The sequence below is a fragment of the Lepisma saccharinum genome, chromosome 5 (genome assembly GCF_977018435.1).
Source record: "Lepisma saccharinum chromosome 5, izLepSacc3.1, whole genome shotgun sequence".
Classification (NCBI taxonomy): Eukaryota; Metazoa; Arthropoda; class Insecta; order Zygentoma; family Lepismatidae; genus Lepisma; species Lepisma saccharinum.
In genome coordinates this window covers 31,400,509-31,426,035 of record NC_139233.1, presented here as the reverse complement: position 1 = coordinate 31,426,035, position 25,527 = coordinate 31,400,509, and the positions used below count along the sequence as shown (strand labels likewise).

The following is a 25,527-nucleotide window of genomic DNA, read 5'->3' as shown; positions in this document are numbered from 1 at the left end:
GGACTTTACTGGCTGATTGAATAAAATTATAATAGCTGCCTTATTAATGGTGCACAATACCTTTTAGGGATGACGTACAGTTTTACATACAGTGCACATTTTTTTTCAATTCTGTCAATATTAGAAAAAAGTATTAGAAAAAAAGAGTGAGTTCTATTGGATTTCTCCTCCCCTTACTGACATTCATGGCGGAGTGGTTAGCACAGTGCTCTACAACGCCAGGAGTCCGGGTTGGACATCAGTATTCTTTGTGAATGTTTCTTCATCAGTATAATCATATAATTACTCATCATCATCTTCACGATTAGCCAAAAGGGGCAGAAGAGCGAAGGTAAAGCAAACCAAATCAGTTGACTAACAGGTAGTGTGGATGCTTGTGATATTTACTGCGATATCTTAAGGTTTATGCCACGTCTGGGTAGCCTCAGAGTAGGCTGGCAACGTCTTGATGTTCTCCCCCCAAAATGCTCGTGAATATTAGAAAAAAAGAGAACAGTAAGTTGCATTATTAAACGGATCTTGAAGAAGATTATGAAGGTATTTGCGAAATATGAACTTTTATCAATGCGATGTCGTTCTCCAGTGTACTTTGTTTTTGATACTGAGTTCGTCTCAGTAATATTTGTTCCTCAAATTCACTCACTTCTTTTGCTGAGTGACTTTTGAAAGGGGTTTAAATAGCCTCAGTGCTGACGTATCAATTATAATTTTTAATACTCGCTCGATAGTCAAGTTACAACCAAATAGCAGAGTTGTTAAAGAGCCAAGAACCAATACATTCTAATGGGTTCTATTTGGTTCCGCAAGAGGGCCGGAACATTTTTTCTCTCGCACAATTTAAATTCGGTCCAATTTGCATATTGTTTCATTTCAATACGGAACTTAAAGCGGATTTAAATTGATCCGGAAAACAGGTCCCTGGACCGTATTTAAATTGATCCGAAAAAAAAGGTTCCTCGACCGTATTTAAATTGATCCGGAAAAAAGGTGCCTGGACCGAATTGGAAATACTTTACAGATAAAAAAGGTTCTTTACGATCCAGAACCCATTTATGCTTGCTGATCTTCTCTCCTGGACCGGAATTGAATTTATTTAAAATTCCTGCACCTTTAACAATCCTGCCTAATAGACACTACAGGAGAAATCGAGAAAGAACTAGAAATAACCATAGACACGTTGTCTCTACCCCAGAGAGAGACATCGTTTTAGTCACGTTCTCCGACACCGAAACTTCAGTTCTCCAGCTCCCCCCTCCCTCCACCGGTGGCAAACCTTTTCGTAAAGTTTGAGGCGTGTTGTTGCTGACATTTTCGTGTTGATCTACAGTGGCTCAACCTTCATGCTAGCAACCGAGGAAGGGGTGGAGGAGAACCCACTTGCTTGGCTGTGACATTTAGGCTCTCTGCCAGCATGTTGATGTAGGCTCGCTCTCAAGGTCTTGCCTCAATGCACGGAGTTACAAGGCCTTGGAAACAAATGTGCTCACATAATACACTATGATAAACTTTGTGTACAAGATAAATAACGCAAAAACTGATTGTTGGTTTTCTGTGTGGACTGAAAGGCCGTTGAGTCAAGACTCGTTCGTGAACTTTTACCCTTTCGCTTAATATCAAAGATCGTTTTACACTGAATTGTACATTATAATATTATATGGATGTAAATCGTAGTTACTTAATAGTCATGTACTCCTATATATGAATAATCCCTTCATGTGAACTTGTCTTACTCTCGATCTCATTTCGAATTATAAAAACCTGTCTCATTCTTGCCTTCATTTATAATAGTTCTTCTCGAGTTTCGAAGTACAGGGTGTTTCATAATGATTTGAACGATAAAAACACGTTCCATGAGCAATACAACATAATCACCGATCAAATATGCCGTGGAATAAATGTGACCTTATCCTTAAGGTTTTTTTAATGGTCCCAGTACTTCTAAATTCTACCGCCAGGTGTCAGGCTGACCAGTTTTAAAATGACTGCCGTAACTGGCGAAACATTCTTGAACATGGTGACCACGTGGCTTATGCTACAGCTGACACATGACAGTGCAGACATTATATATCAGCTCGATGAAGCCCAATGCTACTTCCAACCTAATGTAAGGGAGTTCCTTAACGAGTGCTCACATCGATGGATTGGGCGTGCAGCTAAATTACCGTATTCACGTGTACAGAGTAACGAAGGGTGCTCACATTGAGCATTTGTGAGTTAACTTCGCGAAAACCATTGGCACTTAAACTTGGACAGTTACATTACATATGTGTGAAGTTGCATCTAATTTTTACCACTTATGAATAAAATATAACGAGTTGAAATCGTTCAAATCATCTTGAAACACTGTAGCATAAACACCATCTCCTGTAGCCGCACAAAATTTGACAGCGTATAGAGGTCTTGTTGGCAAACAACTTTACTTGGTCGCTACGAACACTTTTAAAATTGAATTTTATACAAAATGTGCAACCGTACAACACAGGCTGGCAATTTCCACTAATGGATTGATTTAGCAATCACTATAAACAAAACGAAACAATATTTGCCTGGTACGATCCGAAGAAGTGAAATAGCATTGAAAATTTGGTTTAGGTAATGTTTATAAGTATCATACCAAAGTCTGGGACGAGTCACAGAGTTTCGGACACTAAGCCTCAGTATCGTGTCGATGGTACAGAGATCTGTCTCGCTATTAGTCTCAACGAGACCGAGAGGAAACCGAGGCCTGTCTCGGTAGGTACCAAACCTACCTTTTGTTTCCTTGCCAACATTTCCGGAGTCAAATTGAATTGGCCGAAGAAGTATCAGTAAGCCACATATAATCGAGTTGTCGATGAAACTTCGAGAGTTTGTCACAAAGGGATGGCATCAGCCGTTCACGTAGGCACCTCTTTAGGCCAGCCCAACACCGGATCCGACACGACACGACGCAACACGAGTAATTTTGTTTGTTAATTAAAATATGATTGAAGATTTTGTCTATGTACGCAATAGGTTTAGGTCTGTCTTTTATAATTGGAAAGCGGGTAACCATATATCAGATTAATGTGCATGTAGAATTAATGTATCAATTTAGGTGTTTTGAATTGAATCTATTTAATACTGCTACTGCCCTTGCATTGCGGCGGTGTTTATTGCGCTGGCCACAGGGGCTTTTAAAATAGGATTTTCTTGCCCCCGTTTCCGGTCTGTAGTTAGATGTCTGTGGCTGAAGTGAATGGACTCGCGCATGCGTGGATCGTTTTGAGGCAAGCCGCTCCACGCGATCCCAAATTCCCCGGATCTTCGTTGGTTTGTCGCAATCCGTCGCAACGTGACAAGAATAAAATATTTCGCCCGGTGAGCGACCAACCTTAAGAGGCACTGTTAAACCTTCCCTGCGATGGATTACGCTAAAAATGACTCATTGCGTCGTGTCGTGTCGGATCTGGTGTGCGGCTGGCCTTAGAATGCTACTATATCTACTGCTACTATTTATCTCAGCTGGCATCCGTCACACATGGTTGCAGTCCGCCTTTGATTGAAGCGGGATGGAGAACGTGCGCTGAAGGGGTGGGAGGGGGAGAACGCCGGAAGCAATGTGTACGCGAGTCACCCAGATGAGGCCCCCTCGATACGGAAAAACAAATATAGACATAAACAAAAGCCATTAGCACGCAATCTCTCTCTGCCCGCCCTTTGACCACCATTGGCTGCTCCATGCATTAACAAGACGTTTTCCACGTAGAGATCAATAGGAATATTGCATTTGTGCAGCGTTGCCGGATTGATTTGTAGTTTGTTTACTTCGTGTCGTTCTTCTACCACACTATTCTGAAGTCGAACTAAGAACCTTCGTTGTCAGGACCATGAGCCAAGGAGTCAATGCGCACCACTGTAGGGCGCCTTGTACGAGTTTTATGTAATAGGCATCGTTTGAGATTAACGAGACTCTGGTTGTTACGTCGGTAGGGCGTCTGTTTGCCACACGGTAGACCCGGGTTCGATTCCCTGGCTAGGGGATTTCCAGCTTCAAAGACAGCGATTCTCAAAGTCTGCTCCGCTGAGCCCTAGGGCTCGTAGGATCTCCGCGACGCTTTCCGTGAAAAATCAAACTCGCATATTTAGCCGACATATTACATAAGAATGAACGCATTTAACTTAGTCCTGCAAGGAAAGCATGCAATTGTTTCCATGGCATAAAATTTGTGCTTTCAAGAGGAAGATGCAGTTCTGGGCTGGATGTTTTTGAAACCGTGGGCTTGATAGCTTCCCAAAAGTCAGACTTTCTGGGAGAACTCGAAGGAAGCGCCTGCAAGTAAAAAGCGATACACTCTTGAAGTATTTCCCAAATGCAGTGTACGAAAAAATATGCACAGGTAGAAGACCCAGTGGCCTCCCAGATGGCGCAGTGGTAGCATGGTCGGCTTGTAATCAAGGGATCCCGGGTTCGATACCCGGTGGAGGCACGTGGTGGATTGGATCCCACTTTAAACTGCAGGTCCAGTCCCGATTAGCCTTTCCATGCATAAAGTTGACTTAAAACAACAAATCAATCAATCAATGAAGGTAGAAGACCCGTTTGAATTTAAAGACAAGCCTCGTAGCTTGACCTCACGTGAAAATCTTATTGTTCTGACATATCATACTTCTGAACTACCGTCGAGTAAATTTTCATACAGTGACATTAGATTGAAATTCTCCTCCACATATATGCGGATTTGAAAGAACTTCGTAAGGTGAAGAACCAAGCGCACGCGTCACATTGAGATCAGTAATGAAAACACTTTTTCCTTACGAATACTTAACCGTGCAGTTGGAAGAAAATGTATTCGAAACCATATTATAAAATAATTGTTTCTTTTTCTAGATGCCTAGAACATCAGACACACTTGTACTGCACGTAAGGTGTTAGCTACAATCAATACTTCGCAGAAACGTAATTCACTAATTCTCATGGCTGTAATAATACAATCTTGCTTTAAGAGGCATAGAAAAATTATTGAGGCTCCGCCACCTTGTCTTTGGGTGTAAAGAGCTCCCTAATTTGCGAAGATGGGGGCTGAGTGATGACATCATGAACTTGATGAATGGACACTCACAAACATCCATGCCCATGCCGGGATTCGAACCCGGGACCCCTGAGGTTGTAGCACGAATAGCTTCGTCACGAGACCCGGCTTAATAACTTTGAGAATCTGCGTAAAGGTGGCAGGAGTGTGGTGCTGATCACTTCCATAAATGACAGAGATTGTGAATGATTGGGGCTCTTTCCTCCACAGCTCCTTAATGCTGCCGCGGCATGTTGGAGATGTGTGGGGGATAGCATTTCCTATCACCGTTTATGCATCAATATCTTACATACACATGATATCTTTGGGAGAGAGACGCCTCCCTGTTCCCCCTGCTCACAACATCAGATGCCGACTCCAAGGAAAAACCGTAAAAAATAGCAACGCTCACAAGAAAACAATGCATCTGGTAACACTGCACGAAGATTAAAACTAGGGGCTTGCATTTCATTTACACGTCGATTCCTGTTATTCTTACGGTATTATCTTCCTGCGTTATCGCAATTTGCGGGACAATTACCTCCATATTGACAGGAACTAAGAGGCTCCTTTGTGTGAACGTTATCGCGGTATTTGCGTAATATATTCCTTGCGTCCATTTGCACTAGCGATGCGGTCGATATGAGAGACTGGAAGGGGGCGGGGAAGCCGTCTTCGAAAACAAACAGCACATGAAAACAAAGGCGACTTCAAACACACACACACGTAAGGGGAAGCCAAACAAACAACACGGTGGAATATGATCGATTGTCCAAATCCAACTTTTACCTGTTGTTTTTCCCCCGTTTTCCTTTTTCTCTTCTTTTTCTTTGCATCACGTGATTTGGAAACATTGCCCGGCTAGCCAAAACAAAGAGGAAATCGCTGGTGTTTTTGTTTGATCAACAGGTAGCGGCGACCCATGACAAAAGGACCTGCTTCGGGCTATCCGGTGCGTCAAAGCTTGTGTTTTCTGCTGCAGGACAACTCACCGCCACACTACACTTGGGCGCCATCAGAAATTTTCCTGAGAGGGGCTAAATCCAAAAGTTTTGTCTTTAAAAGGTCCGTTCATCAATTTCATCGTATCATTACTCATCCTCATCGTTGCGATTAGGTAAAAGTAGCAGAAAAGAAACACTACATGAGAAAACATACAAAAAAAGGCCCATCAAACCTCAAACTGAATGTTAATAAGATCTAATACTTTATGCAACATGTAATATTATTTGTTGCATAATGAGCGGAAGTGAATGCTACTAAATCAAGTTTCATAACTTGTTTCTTGCAGATCCCAGTGCAAAAATGCCACGCTTGATTTTACATATCAAAAAACGAAAATTTAACAAAGCATCAAAGCATAACTACTTCTTTATTGTTTTAATCTTCCCTATACTGAAATAAGCTAAACGGGACAGGGGCTACAATTTAAACTGTAATCCGATCGATCTGCACGTGCTGGAAATTGAGCATGCTGAATATGAAAGCATTGTTCTTTGTGGAAACTTTCGTCGCTCTATATCGTTTATACTTTTATTTAATTATTTAACAAAGGATTTCAACTAGTATTAATCATTTTACATTGGAATGTACAAATAAGAGAAAATAATAGCATAAAGTAGAGTTGCACGCTCTAAAGTGACGGCCTTCTAAAACTTGCTTGAATTTCAAAATGACTATTTGTTTGGTAGATTATTATATTGTCTGGGTAGTCTGTGAACAGAGAAAGCTGGATGAGACACAATCTAGGCTTCTGACAAGCGAAGATTTGAGTGATTCGGGTGAGGCGAAATGCACTCGGAAGAGAAATTCCTGGAGTAGGCAATCACTTCTGGAAATACCATTCAAAATACCAATGGTTAGACATCATGGTTTTTTGGTAACTGGTACACCCAACCGCAAAGGCAAAAGTATGAGAATTAAACATAACCATCAATTTACTTTCCAAAATGTCATGATTACCAATCGAAATCAAAACAAGCAGAGAACATGTACTTCACATCAACAGAATTGCATTTCATAAAGAACACAGGATGCAGATTTTTTTTTTTTTTTTTGAATGAAAATAGCGATGGACAATTTACCTTTTAGTATATTTGCCATTGGCTCTACAAAACCAATTTGAGGGGGTTACTTTAACTCAAGGGTCACCGCACCATACGGTCTGCAGGGTTTGTATTGCCATCACCGATCATTATATAAACATAAGGATGGACAAATTCTGTACTAAGAATGTTCAGTTCCCTTTCATATCTTGCCTTCTACTTATACAAACCTCAAAATCAACAAGTTCAAAGGTAATACATGGGTCACTCTTATCGCACAAGACCCTAGCAACCTGATATAAGCGTGGAATGTTTTAATTGTTAGGCTAAATGCCTTCGTTGTTAGGTTAGGCTACTTACTATCGGATTAAAAATTATAGATACTCGAGTTTGGACTCCAATCAAAAAATAACCAGTAGACCTACATAAAAACTAGTTACATCAAAATTTTGCTTATTCAATTCTGCGTTAATCTATGCTAGCCAATTTTTTTTCGAGTATTCCTTCTATTTTTTATAGTCGTGAAAACAAAAAAAGCCGTTTTCTTTTTTAGTTTTACAAACGATCACTATCTTCGAAATTATGTAAACCAATAACGGGTTGTCCTACCGTTATGAAATTTTACTAGGGTGCAGGCAGAAAGGTCCTAAACACAATTATTAATTTTCATGTTTTCAAAATTTCTCAAAAAACCGTTATTTTCAATTTTGCCAAACAACTTTTTCTTGGTATTGGGTAGTCCTAGAAATACAATATTGATCTTGTTTTGAAGCTCTTTGCGTCTGGTTTCAAAATCCATTGTCATTGTCAATTCAGATTGCGAAACTGATTTAATACAGAGTTTTATTCAGCGGAGTAAAAGTGTACGCGCAACGTGGCAACACAGCACCTGTGACAGCACACAGCGATGTCCGTTGAAGCTCAGATACTACAGGCGGTCGCTGCGAGTTAATGCTTGCGGTGTTGCCACGTTCCAGGACGATAAAAAATAGAAGGCATACTCGAAAAAAAAAATGGCTAGCATAGATTAACGCAGAATTGAATAAGCTAAATTTTGATGTAACTCGTTTTTATATAGGTCTACTGGTTAATTTTTAATTGGACCCCAAACTCTAGTATCTATATTTTTACTCCGATAGTAGGTTTTGTTCTCTTAGCATAAATAATACATTTGCAGTATATTTAAGCTTAGAGAACTAAACCTAACAAACCTAACCTATAGTTCGATTGATTGAATTGTTGTTTTACATCCTATTTATGCACAGTTCGGCTAATCGGGACTGGACCTACAGTTTAAAGTGGGGTCCGAACCACTATGCCATTTGCCTCCACCTGGTATCGAACACGGGACCCCTTGATTACAAGGCAACAACACTACCATCGGGAGGCCATCTAACCTATAGGTCTTTTCAGTTCTTATGGCGGGCGCTCTAGAAGCTGGCAAGGGAAGTGGGGAGCGCGGACGCGACCAATCCAGCGCGATAAGAAGCGCAGCAGCCTGCAGAACGAGGTTCCCGTAGTACTTATTCCCACCACGTCGTATCTCTGGTTGGTCCGCGGCGAATTCCCCGCTCCCCACTTCCCTTGCCAGCTTCTAGAGCTCCCGCCGTAAGAACTGAAAAGACCTATAGCGACGAAGGCTTTTCACGCTGACGTCAGAACACGCAGGTTGCTAGAGTCTTGTGCGATAAGTGACACTAGCAAACCCCAAGTTTATCTTCACATTTACTTCTTCTTCTCATCACTATAATCCCGCTAGGGAACAAATGAATCATCAAAAACTAAATTAGTGTTAAAATTAAACGTTTTCTAATCTATTTCGAGCAGGTTGCATGACAGGATAGAAGAAAATGGTAAAAAGGTCAATGGCTACGTATTGCAATCTTCCAACTTTCAGTTTGCAACGTTCTCAGGAAGGAAGGAAAAGTTCTAAGGGCCGATGCTCGCAAAATATTGATGCACGGGGCGTCGGATGAAACCGTCCCTTTTTTTTGTTCCCGCCTCGTGAAAAATCTACCACGTTCCACACCGTCCGTTCCGTTCCTTCTGTCGCTTATCGTTTATTGAAGAAAATCTTCAAATATTAACCGTCCCTCCATCGCTGTGTATGACGCTCGATGAATCCCCTACGTCACGGCGGCTGACGTAACAGATATTCGACAGCGAGACCTGTTGATTCCGACGGCGTGCTTCGGTCAATACAACCTCTGATACGACCACTTACGGCGCATGGGGGAGGGAGCGAGAAGTTTCCAATGTGCGCCACGCAACACGCTACAGGGTCGCTTGGGTTATAGTTACTGCCAGGATTTTTGAATCGCACAGAACCCAAAATGTGTCCATGGACACAAATATATATACCTTTCTTTTGGCCCCTGTAAGCACTGTGTGAATTAAGCTTTCTGCTTTGAGGTACCACTCAGTGACGTATTTGTGCTTTCATTGGTGTATGTTACCAGTCAGTACACTAAACTATTGCCTTGCGGTTCTAAGTACCTTAGAACTTTGGTTCTAACCTAGGACATTAAATCTTATGATAACATTTAGAAACAGTATACAGTAAAACGTCTCCTAACGGACACCTCCAAATTACGAACATTTTTAAATTCCCCGGCAGAAATATATGGGGTTAATGGCAATATTACTTCTCAATAACGGACATTCTTAATAATGGACGCGGACACTGAAAACTACCTCCCCAACGCAAATAAAACTTCTTAATAACGGACAGCCTGAAAGAAAACGGTCGCAATTCCTGGAATTCAACACAACAATGGCCAGTATTTCGAACATGTTGTACCGAACGTATTTCTTTTTAAACGTGCAGACAGTAGACAGTATTCTTTGCGCTTATCTTGAGAAGTATGTGTCACGTCTGCTATGATGGCGCAGAAACGCAAACGACTGACTTTGAAGGAAAAAGTTGAAGTCATCAACGTCTACGAGATAGAGAGACTTAGTGTTCGAGACATGGCCGTACGGTTTGCTGTTGGAAAAACACAGTGACATTTTGAGAAACAAAAGTGACATCCTTAAATAGTGGACTGGAAATGTTTCTCGTAAACGCTCATTTCCCAATACACCGGGCTTGAAAGTTGACAACTTAACATTTGAATGGTTTTGTCGTGCTCGTAGCTTCAACATGCCTGTGAGAGGACCTCTTATGTTAGTAAATTTAAATTCACCGTATGTAGTACAGTATTTTGTTCCTTGAATGTAGAAAAAAATGACATTGTGTTCGTAAAGTACGTACTGTAATATGCTTATCCTATTGTGTAACATCCTACAGTCTTTTCTGAATAGCGGACACTTCTTAACCTTAGAAAGCTATCGTATCGTAAAACCTACGATCCAAGATTACCATATTTCACCGTACACCCCTTAGCCGGTGCGCAATGGACTCGTCGACTCAGTTCCGCTCACCACGTTGCCTTTTGTGTCGGTTTATGGCAGACTCAGTTGTCAACCGGCCACTGGTATAGTTGTCTTCAGAACGCGCTCGTACGTTTTACGACAACGTTAGCTTCTCCGTCTTGATTCTTGCTGGAAACCTTTTTTGCGAACTTTTAATTTTTTTCATTATTGTGTATAGTCTGTGAAGTTTTTAGTGAGGGTTATGTTTTGATTGAATTAAAGTTAAATTATTTATAAGCAGCAAAAATGAATCCACAAAACCAACCACGCACAATCTGCGGAATTTGTCCATCGGCAAAGAGGAGGATGACGTCATTGTACTGCTGCCGCTGCAACAAGCCGATCTGTGGGTAGTATCGGGGAAAATGCTGTGTGCACTGGACTGATGAACTTTGAAACAGTTTATTTGTAACCAAAATGTCTGTCAAGGTGTATTCTAACAAGTCATGTTCATTAAAATTCAATTTTTTTAATAAAACTATTGGTTGTCATAGTTTTTTTTAACCGCCTCGTAAATTTTACGATACGTTAGCTTTTTAGGGTTAATAATGGATATTTATTTTTTTCCCCAGGCCTGTCCGTTATTGATAAGTTTTACTGTATTGCCACCAGAAAATTGACCAAATTTATATTGCGAAGTTCACACTTAACATCCATCTAATCTACTGACAAGTTTTTCGTGAACACTTTAATACATGTAAACTATCAGCCCTATGCCATGAAAGCTTAAGTTGAAGAGACAGCCTGCTGTTGTCTCGACTCGGTGAGGTTGGTCAGTTGCAGAATGGTGTCCTTTGATGAGCAATTCTACATACTTTTCGGCAGGGAAATCTTTGATGACTGAACCTTTAATGGACACAAATGATTGTTCAGTTCTGTTTATTACATAGTGAAGAAACGGTCCTCTATATGTTTTAAATTCTGTTTTCTTTGAGGGGAATAGAAACATGCCTGGCAAAGATAAAAAAATATTTTGCCGGGAATACATTTTTAATGGGGATCCCTGTAACACATTAAACTGCATACTTTTGGTGCATCACGATACTCACAGCAATGCATCAAATGGTACTTTTATCAGCTGCTGTTCCATCTGATGCACTAAAAATGCATCAATTCATCAAATAAACCAAAATTAAATGTTTAAGTGTGTCAGTTCATGCACCGAAAAAGTGCATCTACGTTGATTTGATGCATTTAGAGATTTATGTTATGTTTTGTTCCCGCAAACTAATTCATATGCATTCATCCAGGGTATAAGTATTGTACCAAAACTTTGAGTAAATTACGAATAATTTATCTGATAACATGTTTAATTTAAATTTGAGGCGGGATATTGTAACCCAGGCCCATACCCAGAGGAGGGGCCACGTGGGTCATGCCACCCCTCCCTCTCGAACTGTGAAATATTTAAATGTGAAGCTATAAAAAGCTATGAAAATAACAACGATTTTTCAAATTGGTAAACATTTAAATTTTTTCCTTCATAAATGAATGCGTTTATAGTGTACAGAGGCAGGCTCCAGGAGCCAGCCCGCAGTCTGCAATATTGGGTAGTCTTACTTTTATAACTAGGGAAAGGAACTTTAGGTAAATAAATGTTTTTTCTGCGATAAGATAGAGACCCTCATTTTTGCCAAAATTCTGATCATAGCCTTATATGTCAACACAGCAAATTTTATTTTACATAAAAACACATATTTTCCAGTTTTCCGTATGTAAATACATATTTTGCGAATTTTCATTTTAAATACATAAAATCGCTCATTGACTTCATCTACCTCAAAATCCTCGAAGGAAAAATGTTTATTCTCCACACCTCTTTCATATCGAGAGTGCTAGGTTTGTTTTGTCTTTGAACACCCTCGCTGGCAGACTTCTGGCACCTCGCCTATGATCCTATTGGGAGAAAATAGCTGTAAGTAGCTGGGGCTGGCTACACGTAACGATAGCAAGGCTCTTAATGAAGCAATGCAGCTATTGTGGCCAGAAGGCATAAAATTTGACAATGTTCTTCTCTTGACAGATGCTGCAGCTTACATGCTTTAATCTTGCCGTTAGCTACCCCAAAATGGTGCACGTTACATGTGTGGCGCATGCGTTGCATAGAATATGTGAAAAGATAAGAGCTCTTTATCCCGATGTCGATAAACTGGTTTCAAATGGGAAGAAAGTTTTTATCAAGTCGCCTAGAAGAATAGACATTTTTAAACAAAAATGTCCTGAAGTTCCCCTTCCCCCTACACCTGTAGTTACGCGATGCAGATGTTATGCCCAGAACTTTGAAAAAAATTGTATCTGTTGTAAATGATCTCGACAGAGAAGAATTCTGCAAGAACTGTTGATGGAGCCCTCCTTAAAAGTCGAATTGGCATACATCTCAACAAACCTGTCCATTCTCTCTAATTTCATATGAAAGCTTGAATCGTCCGCGAACACTTTGGCAGCTTCCATTGGTGAAGTCCGTATAGTAGAAACGAAACTGAAAGAACTCACTGGATCTAAATGTACAGAATTTTTGTGGAAAAACCAAGTTTTTCAAACATTGTGCCAAATTGCATGTGTTTTGGAAGGAGGTGAAGTAGAGGAAGAGGAAGCTTTGGAAAACTTCGGCGTTAGTGACATTAGCTTCAAATATGCAAGAATTGTTTCTTGTGACATGGAGCGATCTTTCTCACAATATAAGATGCTTTTTAGAGATAATCGTCACAGATTTACAATGGAGAATTTGGAAAAACTATGGTGATCCACTGCAACTCTTCCAAAAAATAGCTCGCTAAGAGGTAATCATTTAGAAACTAATTTCAGGTGTTTAAAATGCATGTTATAGTTTGTTTTTGTTACCAAATGTTTTTATTTTTGTCACATATTTTCCTGTTTTTATCACATATTTTCAACATTTATGACACATAAGAAATAAATATTTCTGAGTTTTTTAGCACATAAAGTTCCGTTCCCTATTTATAACCATTGATGCAAGGCTACAGCAATGTCGGCGATTAGGGAGGGGGGACCAGATTTGGCACCTAATCGACGCTACTGGTTACCAGACGAAAACTTCTCTTCTTTGTTAACTCACATTTAGATTTCTTTACTGCAATAATAATTTATAATACGTATAATTTAATTTATAAACATATTATTTTCTAAACATAGAATAATCATGGCTGTTCAATGACTGGTGCTGGTGGAAGAAAATTAAAGGATATTTGAAAACATTGTTAATTTAAGGAAAATAGAACTTTTCGAATACTTCTGAGAATTGAATATAAACAGTAAGCACTAAGCTGCACGCCTCCTTCATCAATTTAATCATACCATCGCTCATTCTCATCGTCGCGATTAGACAAGCTTGGCAGAAAAGCAACGCAAAAATAATCTAATTCAATCAACTTCACAGCATTTCTGATCTTCAATTTGTTCCACATTTTCAGATCTACACCCTCCTTTAAAAAGATACTGGGTACGGACCTTATAGAAACACGTACAAAATAAAGATAGAACACGAATGCAAGACTAATATAAGTATGAAATATTATTGATCATTAATAATATAAAGCAAGAATTAAATAAAATCTAACACTTAACGAAAACAACTATTCTCTATTCTTTAATTTCATTTATATATATATATATATATATATATATATATATATATATATATAAACACGTTTTCGGATCTGGCCCCTCCTTCGAAAAAATCCTGGGTACGGGGCTATTTGTTAAGCATACCAGGGAATACTTGAAACTCTTCCATTTCTTTTGTTTGCAAGGAGAAACGATAGAGATTTCATTGGTGGTTGTGGTGACGTCATGGAATGTGGAAACGCCTAGCTGTTGTGGGCTTTACTCTCTCGAGTGTCTGTGAGGCTTCCTCGATGGCGTAGTGGTAACGTCGACGGCTGTCCCAGGTTCGATACCAGGTGGATGCACTTAAGTATATTCTACTTTAAACTGTACGCCCAGTCTTGACTAACCTTATCATGCCTCTGCCCAATTGAGTAATGCGACAATTAAAATGTTGAATTTAAAACAGAATTCTTTTATCATGCCGTGACGTCAGTTATATTATGACGCAATTGTCAAGTACTACCTAATGATTATCGACCAACCTGAAAGTTTTTCCTGTTGCTAGGAGATGGTTGTTGCTTGGAGATTATGGGGTATGTGTGCTGTCTCAACAGTACTTTCTATCGAACAAATTATATTGGAAACTGTGCTTAATGTTGAACAGGAAATAGCACAAGGTAGTGTTGAAGCTCATATTTAATCATTGTATTATACAGGGTGTTCCATTTACATAGCCGTAGATTGATTGATTTGCTTTATTTTACTTCGCTATTTGTGCCTCTTTTGGCTAATTTGCGAAGATGGAAATGACTGATCATATGATGAAATTGATGAATGGACACTCATAAACATCCATGCACCGGCCAGGATTCGAACCCGGGACCTCTGGCGTCGTAGCGCGATGTGCGAACCACACCTCCACGGGGTGTTAACGTCTTGTCCGCGAGTCAAGTGAATTTTTACCTTGATAAAGCCGGGTAGCGTAAGTCTTTATGTGCATAAAGTGGACTTTTTTAAAAAAAATCAGACACTTTAATACAATTGATGCACTCCTCTATCTCGGTTCACTTACATTCAGCGGCGAAAAATAGCTTTAACATCAGCAGTAGTGCACTGCATGAGGATTGGTAATGGAGAATAAGAAACTATCAGGAATGGCCTGGTAAGACAGATCTCGTTATGCGAGGAAAACTTAACATTCTCCTTCGATGCAAAGAAACAGGGGAGGCAACGCAAAAATGTATTAGGGAAGTAACTAAATCTAAAATTTAGAGCATAGGGAAGATGGTTACGGCAAGTGTTGAATCAAGGGAAAGAGGGGATCAAATAAGGAATCTGGGAATATTCTTGCATTATATCTGGAAAAAGAAGGCAAAGGAGTTAAGAGTGAAAATGAATGAAGAGTTTACAAAAACTCCTAAGAAGAATTATTTAATAAATTAATGATAATTGTAAAAGTGTAGTGAACGAGGAAAGGAAAATGGGCTAGTAATAAAGGAAGACGGGGAAGGAGATAAATAGAAGGAGACGTTACAGAAAAATGGACTATTACACCATGTAACAAAAAAAGTTTTTTTTTGTTTAAGTGAATTTTTGTTTTGTTTATGATAAATTAGGTCGAAACTAATATGTGTGTGGTATTGCTACCTTCATGTAATTATTTTTCTGGTAATGGTGGTCGATTATATGAAATGTATTGGTTAATATGAATTAAGCATAGTAAAATTCATGATAAGATAAAACTGTGCAACCTAATATTCTAAAATCTGTTTTGTTTTTGTTTTGGAGGGTCGCAGTATATAAGGATGGCATCTTCCCATTCGTTGTAAGCATGATACAGACAGTTTTTTCTATGTGTGTGGCGTCTTCCTTAGTTCAAAGGCACTAAAACATAGGATAAAGGAAGGCAATAACTTCTGCTCAGCGTTCAAATCTTATTTTGGTATGTCTGTGGGAGACCAAGACAAAAAATGGGCACCACATGTTGTGTGCGGGTGCTGTAGATCCACTCTCAAAGCCTGGTATAGAGGAGAAAACAGGAAAATGAAATTTGGCGTACCTAGAATTTGGCGAGAATCTACGGATCACCTATCCAACTACTATTTCTGTGTTGTAGACTTGTCGCATCACAAGAGGGGTAAGAAAACCTGTGTTTTTGAATATCCTAACCCGCCATCATCTCTCCGTCCCATTCCACACATTGAGGAGCTTCCTGTTCCTCCTCGTCCCCCAGTATGGGATGAACGTGTAGATACCAGTATTGAATCGGATACCGACATCTACCACGAAGACGGCCTCTCAGGGGATGCAAATGATACACCTCACTTCCCCACGCAAACTGAGTTAAATGACTTAATCAGGGATGTAGGACTAACAAAATCCAATGCAGAAATTTTAACATCGCGATTAAAGCAGTGGAACCTATTGGATAAAACCTGCAAGATATCCCTCCAGAGGAAGCGTCATGAAGTAATCGGTGACTTTAAAATGATTGCATTTTTGATGGGCTTACAACGGGTAAACACAAAGTCTCCTTGTTTTCTCTGCCTTTGAGATAGCAGGGATACAATCAGACATTTTGAGACTGTTGAGTGGCCATTAAGGACGGAGTTAGAGATTGGACAGAAAACCATGAAGTGGGAACGCCTTCTCAAGCAGGAAAAGATCCTAATGCCTCCCCTGCATATTAAGCTTGGTATCATCATGCAATTTGTGCAAAGATTATTACATACAAATGTGGAAGCTTTCAAGTACCTCCAGACTGTTTTCCCTAAACTATTCGCGGCTAAGATAAAGGGTGGAATTTTTGTGAGCCCTCAAGTGAAGAAACTTCTTAAAGCTGACGACTTCATCAGAAAGCTTCGACCTGTTGAAAGAAATTCCTGGAATAGCTTCAGGGACATAGTGAATAGTTTCCTGGGTAATGACAGGGTGGAAAATTACAGAGATGTAGTACAGGGTCTTCTGAATAACTACAAAGCAATGGGATGCAGAATGTCTCTAAAGGTGCATGTACTCCACTCACATCTAGATGTCTTCAAATCCCATATGGGTGCATACTCAGAAGAACAGGGCGAAAGGTTCCATCAGGACTTACAATTGTTTGAAAGAAGGTACCAGGGACAGTATAATGAGCGGATGCTAGGCGATTACATCTGGGGACTGATCACAGAAGCTGATGGACATCTCAATAGGAAAAGTAGGAAAACAACACATTTTTAGAGACCTTATTATCTTTACATGGAATGTACAGGTCTTCATGTACTGTAGCCCTTTCTTTATATTTCCTCACTCCATTTTAACATGTGTTCAAACTTGTTAATCGATGTAAACCAGCTCTCATTGTCCCAAATACATGCATTTACTAAAAAATCAGAAAATCGTTGTCATTTCATTAAAAACAATTTCCCACATATAAAATTTTGTTTTTCTAGTGTTTTGTAGTAGACTGCATCGGAAACAGGAAAAAATTTCACTTAAACAAATTTTTGTTACATGGTGTTATTATTGTAAGGTAGGTACAGCTGTAGAAACTCATACTTGAACTCAATTATATTCATCACGCTTGGACTGGGTAATATATGGGAACTTGTGAAACAGAATATATAACCGCTTCCTTCCTCTTTTTCTTTCTTTCTTTCTTTTTTTCCCCCACTTTATGTACTCGACATGGTAGCAGCCGAACCACCGTGCAATGTGCCTCCACCGATTATCGAACCCGCGATCCCTTGATTACAGGGCTAGCACATACTTCTGACCCTTTCCTTTATTTCGGGGATCTCTAAGTGTAAAGCTTGACACCCACGGAGACACCGGAAACGCAGCAACATAACTTAACAGACCTTAAGATAACCTGCAGACTTCTGGCACGGATATTTCGGCTTCCCCTGTAGTGGGCGTTACACCATTTGATTTCAATAGAAACAGACAACAGAAGTTCTGTTGCCGGATATATCCGTGTTTCGCCGCGTCTTAGTGGGCGTCAGGCTTAACCATTGGGTGTGTCTGAAGCATGGCCAAACATAATGGCAGAGAAAGGGGGGAAAGCGAGTGTGCGGAGCGAAGTAGTGCACTGTGCTGCAAAGGCTGGTAATTGCAATCGCTTTTCCTCCTACATACAACACAAACCTCTGGAAACTCTTGCACAGAGACTTGCTTTCGTTGTCTTTCTCCAATGATTCCCGAGACGCAGTGTGGTGTAAACACTATATAAATGCCTAACTAACAGTGGATGTTACATTTCTGATAAGCAATACCACGAATTACATCACTCACGTTCATCATTAAGGGCGTTCCGTATAGGACGCCGAATTAGAAAATTAAATAAAAATAGGAAAAATATCATGAAAATAGTTATATTTCACATATATGTAAGCAGTAACATCTCCCATTTACATATGAAAGACAATGTCAGGCATATGTCCACCCCTACTGAGTCTGCATGCATTTATACGCTCCACAAAAATTATTGATAACCCTCACGCAGATGTCTGTCCCGATGCCTCCAATCCCGCGTATGATTTCCGCCTTCAGTTCCAAGACGGTTCGTGGTTTCTTGGCGTACACCTGTGATTTCACAAAACCCCATAAGAAGGAATCACAGGGTGCAAGATCACACTCCACCTGCCAAAACCCACACCACACAGTCGTTCTCAGCGGATGGATGGATTTCACGCTCCTGGATTATTCGAGGATTTTCGGAAGGAAACCACAACAAACGAGTCAAAACAATTGAGGCTACATTAATCGGCATGACAACAGATGCCAACATTGGTAAGAACAGGTCCGCCAACCTCGAAACAAAACAATAGCACTCGATTCAAATTCGGCATCCTATACGGAACACCCTTCAGAAATTAGGAAGAGATTCAAATAAGACCTTACTGACCAAAAAACAATTACACCAAACCGCGAAATATTTGATTCCCTACAAAATGAATCGTATCTCTAGGTATCGTTACCGCTGATAACTAGGAGACGATATATCGTGATATCAAATGACCAATATCGCACACTCCCTCACTTCAGTACCAGAGAAACAGGCCCGGTTGCGATGAATGGGCCCTTGAGCGAAGTGTGGTCATTAGCGGTGCTAATGACTGCGATGCGAAATCCCCCCACCTCCCTCAAAGCCCAAGCAAAAAGGATCATATAATGAAGACGGCTTTTTTTTGTTTTCCGAATGGATCACGCTCTGTTCCCAAAACCTCTAAATGGCCGTCCGTGCCAAACACAATCCTTACCATGGTCGAATCTCAAGACCGTATTTATTGTGTTAATGCCACGGTTCTGGTATTTATGGAGTATTGAAAGTGGCAGGAGTGTGATGACGTATGGCTCTCTCGCGGGGATTGCCAAGATAATCGCGTTGCATTGTTCCACTAGGTGGCGGAGTAATCGCGAAACGGACCGAGCATGGACAGGAACGCCATGAAGGAATGAAGCTTGATAGGAATCGCCTCGTGAAAATGAGTTGAATGGGAGGACTGCGTAAAAAAATAATTCAAAAGAACAATCTTGAATAAAAAGTTGAAAGGATCAACTAAGAAAAAGCAAGCCCGCAACGAACATCCACGAAAGAATAAGCCGAAAAGTAACAGACGCAAAGAAATAAGCTCGAATGTCACAGGCGTGAGGAAATAAGTCCCGGAAGTTGAAGCGAGAAATGAGATTGTGTACGGTGAAGAAGTGAGAACTTCAGATTGTCTGACTTCTCCATGCATTGCGTACTCTTAAAGGAACAAGACAAGGCTCAGATCAGAATTCATCGGAATTAATTAAGTAATTAATTAAATTGAACAAGCAAATAAGGCCACGTAATTCTTTATATCTAACAATGGGAGGAAAACAAGGAGTACTCTGGAAAGTAGCAATCGGTAAAATGACCAAGAAGAGATTTAACTGTGAGAAATAATAAACGACAAAAAGTAGAGCGAAATGAACTACTACCTTACCATGGAAATAATAAAAACAAAACGAACACCAAGATAAGCACGAAAATAACAATTGCAAAATGAAGAAAAGGATGTGAAAATAATAGGTATCGCAGGAGAAAGACAGCAAACGCAGGCTGATATTTCAAATATTAAATTCACTTAAAGGTCGGTTAGAGGAGTGGACATTAAGAATAAGAATACGTCGCCAAGTAGTGATCGCCCTCCTTGACGTCACAAGTTTAGTGATCACCCTAAGAGGGTATAAAACTAACAGTTAATCGTCTTTGAACCTAGCAAGTAATAATGAACAATGGGACACCACTCTGCACAAGAGAGCGAAGTCAATCCGCCACTGAGCTCAATCCTCTAATTTGTCTTACATTTGAGTTCCAACTAACTTTTCCTCGGGACTGTACATTCGATCTTTTTTATTTCTCCGAAGCGACCAAATACACCCATCTCGGGGCAGGCACAATGACTAATCCAGTGAGACATCCGAATGACGTCATGCCATGCCCTTACCTGCCATTTCACCCCATCTAGCTGACGTCATGGCCTCCCCTCTCTTTTCTCACCTGTTTGCTTGTCTAGAGAAGACACCCATTTATCTCCCCCTCAAATCCCCTGGCAGCGCCAGTCGCCGCAAGCTCGCGGCCGGGGGAGGAAAAAAAACATGAAAGTAATGGAAGCAGGATTACAGTGGTCGAGAATGAGAGGACAAACAGGTTTGACGCCTGTGGGTTAACAGAGAATAGGGTCAGAGGAACGAAATAACGTGGGGCTGTATGAAGCAAAGGATGGATCTCGATTGGCTTGGTTCAGATTGGAGGGTGGACACAATTAAAGCGCAAAGAGCAGCAGATTGCCCGATGTGTGGGGACAAAATATTACATCCATGAAGTTTAATTGTGAAACTGTGTACACTCAGAGAACTAAATGCATTATATCGATTGATGCACTAAAGTGTGTTTTATGGCTTCTTCAAAGAATCATACTCACATTTGATGCATTTGGGTGCATTTTTGTATGTCGTGAAAGATACACCAAAGTGCATAATTCGACTCAAGTGAGGACGTATTACAGTCGAGATGTACTTCAATGCATCAGTTGATGCGTTTTGTTGTACCATGATGCAACAGAATGCATCTTTCTCGATGATGCACTTCAACGTTTCGTCTGAACTACTTAAACCCTGTAGTTCAGACCAAACGTTTAAGTGCATCATCTAAAAAGATGCAGGAAGGTGCATCAAGGAACATCAATTGATGCATTGAAGTGCATCTCGACTGAAATAAATCCTCACTTGAGTCAAATGATGCACTTTGGTGTTTCTTTCACGACATACAAAAATGCACCCAAATGCATCAAATGTGAATCTGATTCTTTAAAGAAGCCATACAACACACTTTAGTGCATCAATCGATGCATTCTGGTGCATCAATCGATATGATGCATTTAGTTTTCTGTGCGTAGAAACATTTGTGCCTTAAGGACCTCTGTACACAGAAAGTTTGGGCGGCACCAGGTTGCATATGTTGCTTACACTTCAAATTTCTGGACGAGAACGAGAGGAATACAACTTGAGAGGAGACCGGTACACTGCAAGTTTTATTTCGTAACCATCTCTCGTCAAATACCACATATTGTCGTTTACCAGTCACTAGGGAAACGTGTGCGTGTTGGATGTAGTATACGTATTTCTGGAGAATACTTTTATATATCTGTATGAAGTTTGGTCTTGGTGCTTTATACATCCAAATGTCAAACCTCTTGTCCACGTAGCGTCAATTCTTTATCGTCGCGAGAACAAAAAGTTCCGTTCTACGACCGCTCTCTTTTAAATACTATAAATAAGCAGCTTGTGGTCCGATGGTGATGAAATTTGAATACAGTGCACGTAGAAAGATTTTAAACACAATTCTTCATTTTCAGGTTTCTTAAATCGACAAAAAAAAACACATTATTGTGAATTTTGTGAAACAACCTTTTCTTTGTATTGGATAGCCCTACAAATACGATCTTGGTCCTGTTTTGAAGCTCTTTGCATATGTCTTTAGAACCGATTATCATTGCTAGTTCACATAGAGATTTTCATGCAATGTACTAAAGATGTTAGTTGAACGTGGCAACACTGCAAGTGCTGTCACTGCAGCGATGTGTGTTGAAACGTGAAAACTGCGGGCTGTCGCTGCGGGACAGCCATGTGTATATTGAAGATTTCAGAATTTTCATAGCTGCTACACAGAAAAATATATTTATATGTTAATATTCATGGAGGACATTACCACATTTCTGAACACCTCAGGCGGGGATTTTTATTTTCATCGCAAAAAGGGAATTGGGCCCCTCCTCACCCTCCTTGATTAGCAGACAAATTGTGTTATAATCGCACTTTACACACACACACACACACACACAAATATATATATATATATATATATATATATATATATATATATATATATATATATATATATATATATACACACACACATACATAAATGCAATCATTTGTCCCTAGATGTTTTTGAAATTCGGAAAACGAATTTTTCTACCCACCCTACCCGTCAGGGAGGCAAAATTAGCCCTTCAAGCAAAGAACAAAAACAGCAGCTAGGGAAATTTACATAGAGTTTGTAACCCTGCGCATCCCGAAAATACACGCCGTACCACCCTCCCCCAGACGGCACCTTCGTTGCAGGCCCAACAGAGCAATTTATCAACCTTGTTGACTCCCCTGGATCGCTCAATGAAAGACTAGCGAATATCCTGATGAATCGGCAACCCGTAGGACGTTTTTGTGAGCTGGGGCTGCGGGAGATCCACGATGAAAACAAAAGGCGCTTTCGCCGCAGACCGGCGTGTTTACCACGTCTTGCTTACAACCTGTTAATGGATGAGGACTCTGCTCTAGATTGCTGTGCTCAACGAAAGGAAGACACAGCTTTCGCAAACTGAGACGACCTCAATAAGGTAGTTTTTTCCTGTTAGAATTCCAAAGCAGCTACGCTAATTACAGTCAGCGTGTAAATGTTGGTTTGTTACACCATCGTTTGATATCCAGACAAGTCTTGTTTTAAAATTGGAGCGAGAAAGAGGTCGAGACAGTATTTGATAAAGCCGAGAACAAGACTGAGGGTCTCGTATCATTCTCTGCCTCTGGCGATTGACGAACTGCCTGCCTCTGGCGATTGACGAACTGCTTGTCTCTGGCGCTTCCCGAACTGCCTGTCTCTGGAGCTTACCGAACTGCCTGCTTCTGGCGCTTCCCGAACTGCCTGCTTCTGGCGCTTCCAGAACTGTCTGCTTCTGGCGCTTCCCGAACTGCCTGCCTCTGGAGCTTCCCGAACTGCCTGCCTCTGGCGATTGACGAACTGCCTGTCTCTGGCGCTTCCCGAACTGCCTGTCTCTGGAGCTTACCGAACTGCCTGCTTCTGGCGCTTCCCGAACTGCCTGCTTCTGGCGCTTCCAGAACTGTCTGCTTCTGGCGCTTCCCGAACTGCCTGCCTCTGGAGCTTCCCGAACTGCCTGCCTCTGGCGATTGACGAACTGCCTGTCTCTGGCGCTTCCCGAACTGCCTGTCTCTGGAGCTTACCGAACTGCCTGCTTCTGGCGCTTCCCGAACTGCCTGCTTCTGGCGCTTCCAGAACTGTCTGCTTCTGGCGCTTCCCGAACTGCCTGCCTCTGGAGCTTCCCGAACTGCCTGCCTCTGGCGATTGACGAACTGCCTGCCTCTGGCGATTGACGAACTGCCTGCCTCTGGCGATTGACGAACTGCCTGTCTCTGGCGATTGACGAACTGCCTGCCTCTGGAGCTTCCCGAACTGCTTGCCTCTGGCGATTGACGAACTGCCTGCCTCTGGCGATTGACGAACTGCCTGTCTCTGGCGCTTCCCGAACTGCCTGTCTCTGGAGCTTACCGAACTGCCTGCTTCTGGCGCTTCCCGAACTGCCTGCTTCTGGCGCTTCCAGAACTGTCTGCTTCTGGCGCTTCCCGAACTGCCTGCCTCTGGCGCTTGACGAACTGCCTGTCTCTGGCGATTGACGAACTGCCTGCCTCTGGCGCTTCCCGAACTGCCTGCCTCTGGAGCTTCCCGAACTGCCCGCGAGGCAATTTCCAAAACATCTACTAAACGATTCCAATTTGTGAGCAAAATATTGCCTAACTGCGAGCGCGCATATGCTTACTACTCATATGTATATGCAAGAACATATGCCGCTAGAACACGAAGGAGGATGCAATGTTGTGTTGTGTTTTACCCAACCGAAATTCTGGCTATTCGGGACTGGATCTACACTAAAATGTTGACTGCAAAAATGACTGTCTAAGACCGTCAATTTTTGCTGGCATCAAACTGTAAAAATGACCGTGACCTTTTTTAAAAAAGTAGTAACTACTATTACAGAGGTAAACAAAGTTCATGAAATGTTAATACTCAAATTTTTCATATGTCTTAATGCTGTTCTTTGGGCCTATACATACGAAACATGCACGAATATGCGTTTCTAATATTCTAAGCTATTACCGACGCTATTTTTCTTCTCACTCTAACCACAGCACAGAAAGGTGGCGACATGAATGTGCACGTATTAACGAAGAAAAACGGTTGCCTCACGTTTTTATAAATTAACAGCCAGACTGTTAAATTTCAACGGTAGAATATTTTAAATTTTACGGTAACTCTGAACAGTGTACGGTTCAAAGTGGGACACGAACCACTATGTGCCACCATTGGGTATCGAACCCGGACTCACGGAATGAGATTTGTGTTTCAAGTGCACACACGTGTTCACTGAGAACTGATGTTTCAACAACAGTTAACTTCTTTACAGGGAGGAAGAACATTAAGAGGGAATAAGAGAATTGATTTCATGACCTAATGTTACAAATTGTCGACTGAAACTAGTATATACGAGGGGAAGTCAGCAAATAGGTCACAAACTTATGTGGGATGGCTGAAAATAGTAGTCAATAATTTCAAAAGGTGGCAGCACAATCCAGCTTGATGATATTCAGTTAGCACTCGCTAGATAGTAGATGCACGCATAGACAGCTCAGTTTAATAATGACGACCGTTCTCGAGGAGTGTACGTTAGAAGAGCAGCGTGCTGTTTTGCGCTTTTTGTGGGCAAAGGACATTCACAAGAAAATATTTTCTGTTTACAGTAAGAAGTGTTTGTTGCGTAAAGTGGTGTACAACTGAATTGATACATTATCTCAACTGTTAAACGTTTCGCGGATGTTGAAGCTTTGGAATAAGTGTATCAATGTTTGTGGAGATTACGTTGAAAACTAAGAACTATTTTCAGGTCAGTATCTCACTTAGCATGTTATTAATAATCGTTTGTTACCTACTTACTGACTTGCCCTCGTACATTAAGGATGCTTGGAATAAAGAAAAACATGTTGCCAGTACACAAAAAATCAATTTTTCCGAAAAAAAACCCTGTGGAAAATTGGTAAAGTGCTTCCTACTCAAAATATTCTGGATGAAACAACATTTTGTCGTCTTTTTGATCTTTCTCTTTCGTCTT

General features: G+C 40.8%; 1 protein-coding gene across 1 annotated transcript in view; it reads right to left on the bottom strand.

The window, feature by feature from the left end:
• LOC145987743 (uncharacterized) overlaps window positions 1–25,527 on the bottom strand; it is a 95,401-nt gene that overhangs the window by 13,310 nt on the left and 56,564 nt on the right. The window lies entirely within an intron of this gene.